The sequence below is a fragment of the Hypanus sabinus genome, chromosome 2 (genome assembly GCF_030144855.1).
Source record: "Hypanus sabinus isolate sHypSab1 chromosome 2, sHypSab1.hap1, whole genome shotgun sequence".
Lineage (NCBI taxonomy): Eukaryota > Metazoa > Chordata > Chondrichthyes > Myliobatiformes > Dasyatidae > Hypanus > Hypanus sabinus.
In genome coordinates this window covers 129,901,620-129,910,332 of record NC_082707.1, presented here as the reverse complement: position 1 = coordinate 129,910,332, position 8,713 = coordinate 129,901,620, and positions in this window count along the sequence as shown.

Genomic DNA, 8,713 nt, shown 5'->3' with positions numbered 1-8,713 from the left:
GTACAAACAAAAACATCCAAGCCTAGTGCGTGCACCCAATCAGCATAACGGCAGCACTGCCAGACAGGGATAATGAGAGTTACAGGGCTATTGGGGGGTAAGAGTTTACTTGCCACATTGGCTCTGTCACAGTCTGCTAAACTAGAGAGCTGATAATTGGTGGATGATCCAATCCTCATCAGGGGATCAGAGGTGGAGAAGGTGGGTATCTTTAAAATCCTAGATGTTATCATTTTAGTGGATCTGTTTTGGGACAAGCAGGTAAGTGCCATCAGAAGCTGGAGAGTATCCTGACTGATTGCATCATGGCCTGATATGGAAACACCAATTCCCATGAACAGAAAAGCTGACAAAAAGTAATGGCTACAACTCAGTCCATCACAGGAAAACCACACCCCCTGATTGAGCACATATATGGTGCACATCCATCATCAAGGATCCCCACCATCTAAGCCATGTTCTCTTCTCATGCCATCAAAAAGGAGGTACAGGAGCCTAAGGTCCTTCACCACCAGGTTCAAGAACAATTATTGCCCTTCATTACAAGTCCATCCTGTGTGTCAACTGCCAGGTCTGCACATGCAGGCTCCTCCCAGTCACCACTCAGCTAATGGGAGTCACTTGCCCACTTGTTTTCAACTCGTCACCTGCAACCTATTTAAACCCAGCTCTCATCCACAACCCTTGTTCACTCATTTGGACCAACCAGCCTCAACAGTTGCTTCAAGCTTTCAGGTGTTATCTTGTTGCCTTGCCGTGGCTAATTTTCTCTTTAATTTTGTGGCCCTTGTGGCTTGTAATTTTTCAGTTTATTATTAAAGTAATCACTCATCGCTTAATCGTCTCCACTGCTCTGCGTTTGGGTCAAGCCTCCTTTATGTTCCCTGACAGGATGAGTGAACCTGCATTGACCCAGCAGAGTTTGCTCGCCTAAAGGAGGTTGCCTGTCAACAGGAGCACACGATCCACACACCACTGACCATTTGCTCGCCATTCTCTTCCAACTCTCCATCTTAACACACCAACCCTGCACAGTGAACCTCCCTCTGAGCACAAATTCCAGTGCCCAAAAGCTTTGATGGATCCCCAACCCAATGCCGCAGCTCCCAGTCTCAGTATGTCTTCCACTTCAGTCTCCAGCAATCGTCATCTGCTACAAACTGAGCCAAGAGTGCCTTCGTCATCTCTCTCTTGACTGGACAATCTCTGACCTGGGCCAATACACCACCACTTGCAATAAATATGAGGAATTCACCATTGAGCTGCACTAGGTTTTTGACCATTTGGGAAGTGGAACGGGGGACAGCGGACCAGATACTTCGCCTGTATCAAAGCGCAGACTCAGTGCTGAATTACACTGTGGAATTCAGGATCCTTGCGGCGCAGTGCAGGTGGAGTGTGGAAATGCTGCTGGCCCATTACTGTCACAGCCTTTAGGAGTGCTTGAAAGATGAGCTGTGTACCTTTGGAGATGCCCACTGACCTCAAAAGCCATATAAATCTGGCCCTTCAAATAGAAAAGCGTCTTATGGAATGACCCTCCAGATCATCAGCTGGATCCCCAGTTCGATTCCCAGAACTACTTCGGGCTGCAGGACACTCATCGGCCACACCTCCAGAACACATGCATTTAGGAAGAGCATCGTTAACCCCCAAGAGTATGAGCATTGGTGGAAAAGCAACTTGTGTGCTTACTGCAAAGCAGCTGACCACCCATGCATCAAATGCCCAGTGCATCCAGGAAACGGCACTACCAGGAAGAGACCAGGGGCCTCTTATCTGGTAAGCTTCCCCTGGCCTCTCATTCTTGCACCAGAGCCTGACTCACTATCTCTCCTCTTCTACACATACAGGAGGCTTTAGTGGATTCTGGTGCAGATTCTTCTGGACCAGACTCCATGCGTGAAGCCTGTCTCTCGCCTATTCTGTATCACGGCCATTGATGAACATCCCTTGGGATATGGGATGGTCAGCGCACACACATGCCTATGTACATGATCATTGGAGAGCATCAGAAATCCATCCAATATCTCCTAATCCACTCACTGAACTTTTCTCTTATCTTGGGTTGCCTCTGGCCCTCCACTCACTTTGCCTGGTCATCCAGGTGGGGACCCACTTGCCTGCAACCTCAGTTGATTTCACCCTGTAAATCTGTCGAGACTAAGGAAACCCTTGACCTCATTGAACTCCCACAGGAATACCACAATTTAGCCATTGCCTTCAGCAAAAGAGAAACCAGCACCCTACCATCTCACAGGACTGTGAGGTCAACCTCTATACCACCTCATCCCCATGGCATCTGATCTCCCTCTGCCTTCCTGAGACCTAAACCATGAATGACTGCATCTCCAAACCATTATAGCGTGGCTTCATTCAACTATCCCAGTCTTTGTCCGGTGCAGGGCTCTTCTTCATCAAGAAGAAAGGTGGGGGTCTTTGTCTAAAGTCTTAAGATCTTCACTAAAGTGGACCTATGGAGCATGTGCAATCTGATCCAGATCTGCCAGGGGATGAGTGGAAGATGGTATTCATAACACCCACTGGCCACTAAAAATATTTGGTGATGCCTTTCAAACTTTCCAACGGTCCAGCCATTTTCCAAGCCTTCATCAACAAAATCCTCAGATGTACTACACAGGTATGTGTTGACCTACCTCGACGACATCTTCATCTTCTCCAAAGAATCCCCAAGAACACATCTGTCACATAGATCAGCCCTTCAGCATCTTCTCAAAAACCAAGTGTACCACAAATTAGAAAAATGGCAGTTCCACACCCCAGTCATTTCCTTCATCAGTTATGTGCTTTCACACCACGGCATAACCATGAACCCAGAGAAATTGTAAATGGCCCCGACTGCGCTCCATCAAACAGCTGAAGCACTTCTTGGACTTCTCCAACTTCCACTGCTGCTTCATCAGGAACTACAACCAAACCGTCATTCCTCTCACCTCCCTCACCAAGTCACCTACTTCATGGATAAATACATCTGGTGCTGTAGGCCACATCTTCAAAGAGCTCAAGAGACACTTCACCACCACTTCCATTCTCTGCCGTTCAAATCCCTCCAGACTTTTTGTGGTAGAGATGGGTGCATCTGACATGGGTGCCAGTGCATCCTGTCCTAGTGAGGACAAGACGGATAGACACACACTTGGTCCTTCTTATGCAAGTTCAATTCTACACAGCACCATCATGGAGTAGGAGACAGGGAGCTACTCGTCATCAAATGGGCCTTGGACAAATGGTGACACCGGCTGATGGGAAACACCGAGCCCTTCCTGATCTGGACTGGTCGTATCCATTCAGCAGACCCACCAACTCACCCACATCAGGTTCACTGGGCCCTCTTCCTCAAGCAATTCAATTTCACCATCGCCAACTGACCCGGCTCCAATAACAGAAAGGCAGATGCCCTGTCACAATAGTTCAACCCAATTGAAACTGAGTTCAACCCTCAGCCCATCATTCCATCCTCCCAGATCCTTGCCCTGGTCATCTGGGACCTTGAGAACCAGACCCACCAGGCTCTACAATACAAGCCTGCTCCAGCCAACACACCTGACAACTACATGCATGTGCTGATGGCCATGTGTTGAACAGACACTAGTGGTCCCACTAGTCATCCAGGTGCACGACACACTCTAGGTTTTCTGTAGCACTGGTTCTGATGGCCCACCATGATCACAGTTCGTTGCTACCTGCCCTCAATGTGCCTATTCTATTTCCTCCTACCAGTGGCCTTTTGGATTCCTGTAGCCCCTTCAAGTCCCTCAACGACGATGATCCCACATCACCACGTTTAGTCTAATGGCCAAAAAGCTCAATTGTGGTTTCATCAGACCATGGAATCTTCTTTCAGTTGACTTTGTAGTCTCCCACATGCCTTCCGGCAAACTCTTTCATCTGAGTTTTTTTGCACTTCCTCTTTACCACTCTCCCATAAAACTGTGACTGATGAAGCACCTGGGCAACAGCTTCATGTGCAGTCTCTCCCATCTCAGCCACTGAAGCTTGTAAATCCTGCAGAGCTGTCATAGGTCTCTTGGTGGCCTCCCTCACCAGTCCCTTCTTGCATGCTCACTTAGTTTTTGAGGGTGGCCAGCTCAAGGCAGATTTTCAACTGTGCCTTATTCTTTCCTTTATTTCCTGATGATTGACAACCGTACTCCAAGGGATAGTCAGTGACTTGGAAATTTTCTTGTATCCATCTCCTGACTTGTGCTTTTCAATAACCTTTACACAGAGTTGCTTGGAGTGTTCTTTTATCTTCATGGTGTAGTTTTTGCCAGGATACTGACTCACCAGCAGTTGGACCTTCCAGATACAGGTGTATTTTTACTACAGTCAAGTGAAAAACCTTGACTGCACACAGGTGATCTCCATTCAACCAATTATGTGACTATTAAAACAAATTTGCTGCACCAGTGATGATTTGGTGCATCATATTAAAGATGGGGCGCAATCAATTGCTTTGTGTTCTATAGTTGTAATTAATTTAGATCACTTTTTGGAGATCTGTTTTCACTTTGACCTGAAAGAGTCTTTCAGAGTCTTTTCCTGTTGATCAGTGTCAAAAACGCCAAATTAAATCCACTGTGATTCAAAGTTGTAAAACAATAAAACATGAAAACTTCTTGTAGGCACTGTCCTGGGTTCATTACATAGATGCAATCATGAAGAGGGTACACCAGCACCTTGACTTTGTTAGAAGCTTAAGGAGATTTGGCATATCACTAAATACTGGCTTTTAAAGGTAAATTGTTGAAAGTATCCTGACACTATTTCACATTCAGTTATGGCATTTCTGATGTATAATCAAGGATATAATCATGGATCTCAGCATCTGCATCATGCCCTCTTCTTGTTGCTATCATCAGGCTGGAGGTTCAGAAGCCTGAGGTGCTAAAACACAGGGTTCACAAATAACTTTCCTATAAGCATTAGGTTCTTGAATCAACCAGTGTAACCCAAATCATACCTCAGCAATGGAACACTCTAGGCCAGCTCTTGTACTTCATTTGACTTGTCTCTGATTGTGATTTATTTTTGCAATAATGTTTTGGTTTGCACAATCTTTATTTTCTTTTTACTGTGCTGTATAATTTATGTTTAACTTATGTATAATTTGTTGTCTAAACCTATCTGTAATGCTGCTGTAAACAAGTTTTTCATTGCACCTGTACCTCAGCATACTTGTGCACATGACAATAAACTTAACTTGAACAGCAAAAGGAGTCTGTGAAAAGTTAAGAAAAAGGAAGAACTAGAGTGTGACATAAACTTTGCTAAAAATGTAAAAAGCAGGTAATTTTTTCGCAAATTTTTAAAGGAAAGTATTAACAAAGTGAATTTTAGGCCATATAAAGTGTGTCCAGGGATTTAATAATACAATATAGTAAGATGACAGATGAATTAAATAGGTAATTTTAGTTTTAGTTGTTACCACATTCCAGAAATAATGATAAATTGGGAATTAAGCAGAAGATCTTGGGAAAATCGTAATCATCAGAGTCAGTACTGAGTATTTTGAGCATACAGAACTTCAGGTTGTCAAGTTTCTAAGTCCTATTGAACTTTACCATTGAATCTCAAAGAAAATTACGACTTTCCAAAATTTCACACATTTGGGGAAATCTCCAATAGTTTTGAATATTGCAAATACAACTCCTTTATTCAAAAAGTCAGGAAGTAGAGAAATATGGGCTATCTTTCTTTAACATATATCAAACAAAAGCTTTTACAGGCATTAGAATAGCATGGGGCACAGAAAATAATCATAATAATTAGGTAACGTCAAGATGGTTTTGAGAAAGAGAAACCATATTTGGCCATTTTATTGAAGTTCTTTGAAGAAGTAATAAGTGCTTTGGATAAAGTAAACATTTGACATTTAGAGGGATTGATAAACTACCTCATCAAAGCTACTGCAGGAAAGAAAAGTTCCAGATGCAGTAGGTAACATGAATAGAATATTGACTGTTTTCTGGGATGACAAGTATGATTCATAATTTTAAATTGTGTCATAAGAACATAAGAAATAGGAGCAGGAGTAGGTCATCTGTCCCTACCATTCAATGAGATCATGGCTGATCTGACCATGGACTCATCTCCACCTACCTGCCTTTTCCCTATAGCCCTTAATTCCCCAAATATGCAAAATTTTTTCTAACCTTGTCTTAAATATATTTACTGAGGTAGCCTCTGCCACTTATTTGGGCAGAGAATTCCACAGATTCACCACCCTTTGGGAAAAGCAGTTCCTCCTCATCTCCATTCTAAACCTACTCCCCCCTGAATCTTGAGGCTATGTCCCCTAGTTCTAGTCTTACCTACCAGTGGAAACAACTTTCCTGCCTCTATCTTATCTATCCTTTTCATAATTTTATATATTTCTATAAGATCTCCTGTCATCCTCCTGAATTCCAGCGAGTACAGTCCCAGGCGACACACTCTCTCCTCATAATCTAGTCCCCTCATCTCTGGAATCAACCTGGTGAATGTCCTCTGCACCACCTCCAATGCCAGTATATCCTTCATCAAGTAAGGAGACCAGAACTGCATGCAGTACTCCAGGTGCAGCCTCACCAGTACCCTGTATAGTTGCAGCATAACCTCACTGCTCTTAAATTCAATCCCTCTAGCAATGAAGGCCAACATCCCATTTGCCTTCTTGATAGCCTGCTGCACCTGCAAACCAACCCTTTGGAATTCATGCACAAGCACTCCCAAGACCCTCTGCACAGCAGCATGCTGCAATTTTTTACCATTTAAATAATAATCTTATCTTCCATGTTTCTTTCCAAAATGGGTAACTTCTCATTTACCAACACAGTACTCCATCTGCCAGACACTTGTCCACTCACTTAACCTATTCATATCTCTCTGCAGACTCTCCGTATCCTCTGCACAATTTGCTTTTCCACTCAATTTAAAGTCATCAAAAAACTTGGTTACACTACACTCAGTCCCCTCTTCCAGATTATTAATGTATATCATGAACAGTTGCAGGCCCAGCACCGACCCCTGTGGCACACCACTCACCACTGATTGCCAACCAGAGAAACACCCATGTATCCCAAATCTCTGCCTTCTATTGGTTAACCAATTCTCTATCTATGCTAATACATCACCCCTAATTCTACGCATCCTTAAGGATAAGTCTTTTTTATGTGGCACCTTTTCGAACACCTTCTGGAAATCCAAGTAAGTACTCTTTGTAGTATCCATCTGTTTCCCCTCTATCCACTGTGCTTGTTATATCCTCAAAGAACTCCAGTAAGTTTGTCAAACGGGATCTGTCTTTGCTGAATCCATGCCACATCTGCCAGATGCCTCTTTCCAAAAGTCTTGCTATTTCCTTGTCGATAATAGCTTCAAGCATTTTCTCAACTACAGATGTTAAACTAAATGGCCTGCAGCTACCTAGATCCTTTTTTGAACCGTGGCATGACATTTGCCTTTTTCTAATCTGCTGGTACCTGCCCAGAGTCCAGAGAATTTTGATAAATTATCACCAAAGCCTCAACCATAACCACTACTAGCATTTCTTTCAGTACCCTAGGATGCATTCCATCAGGACCAGGGGACTTGTCTATCTTTCGGCTTAAGTTTGCTCAGCACTTTAGTGACAGCTATTGTATCAAGATCCTCACCTCCCATCACATCCATATCATCTCTCTTCGGCATGTTAGACGTGTCCTCCACTGTGAAAACCAACACAAAATAGTCATAGAGACATTTGGACAACCAAGTTCACTTACATTAATTCTTTCTTTACTTTCTCTACATTCTTATTAACTGCCCCTCCACCTATATACCCTGGTTAATCTTTCATCTGTGGGAGGCAACCAGAGTACATGGTCACAGGGAGAGAATACAGGCCGAGATTGTACCTGGGTCTCCAGTGCAATGAGGCAGCAGCTCTACAAGTTGTTCCACACAGTTGCTTTTTGATCTTTTAAAATCATTTTTTTCTCCCCATATTCCCATCACCTCTTACTCTGATTTTACCATACATAAGGGACGATTTTAACCTACCAACCACCCCGTTTTTGGGCTGGGAGGAAACGGTAGTGACCTGGGGAATCCTACAGCACACGGACAGCACCACAAGTCATGACTGAACACAGATCACTGAAGTTGTGTGCTTTTGCTCTCTATTATATTAGCTAATCAATTATTATGAGAGGAATAGCTGGTGTAATGTTAATAATTAATAAGAATGTAGTAAATACAGATCCTGCCCTGACCCAAGAATGATGATATAGGATGTAAAATCGAACCGATGCTTGGCATTCCCAAACATTCCTGTGACGCTGCTGATGTCAAACTGTATCAGTCTTTGCCATTCCTTTGGATTCACCAGCTGCATGGAGTAGGGGAGCCTGCTACATGGGCAACAGCTTGCTCTTCATATCGTACTGCCTTGACTTCCATATCATGAAAACAGTTGGGATGAATGTCAACCTCAACCAAAGGGCCTCAATCATAATATTCTCATGTTTTAATTTTAAAACATCATCTGGTCAATGTGTGCATAAATTGACAGTTAAATTACAAACACTGCAAACAGTGCCTATACTTGTCTTAAAGGATGGTTCGTTGAGATTAAAGCAGATAAGAATGGAAATGTTCAGCAGGTCAGATAATACCTGTGAAGCATTAGATTTTCAGATCAGTGACCCTTCATCAGAATTCACAGAACACT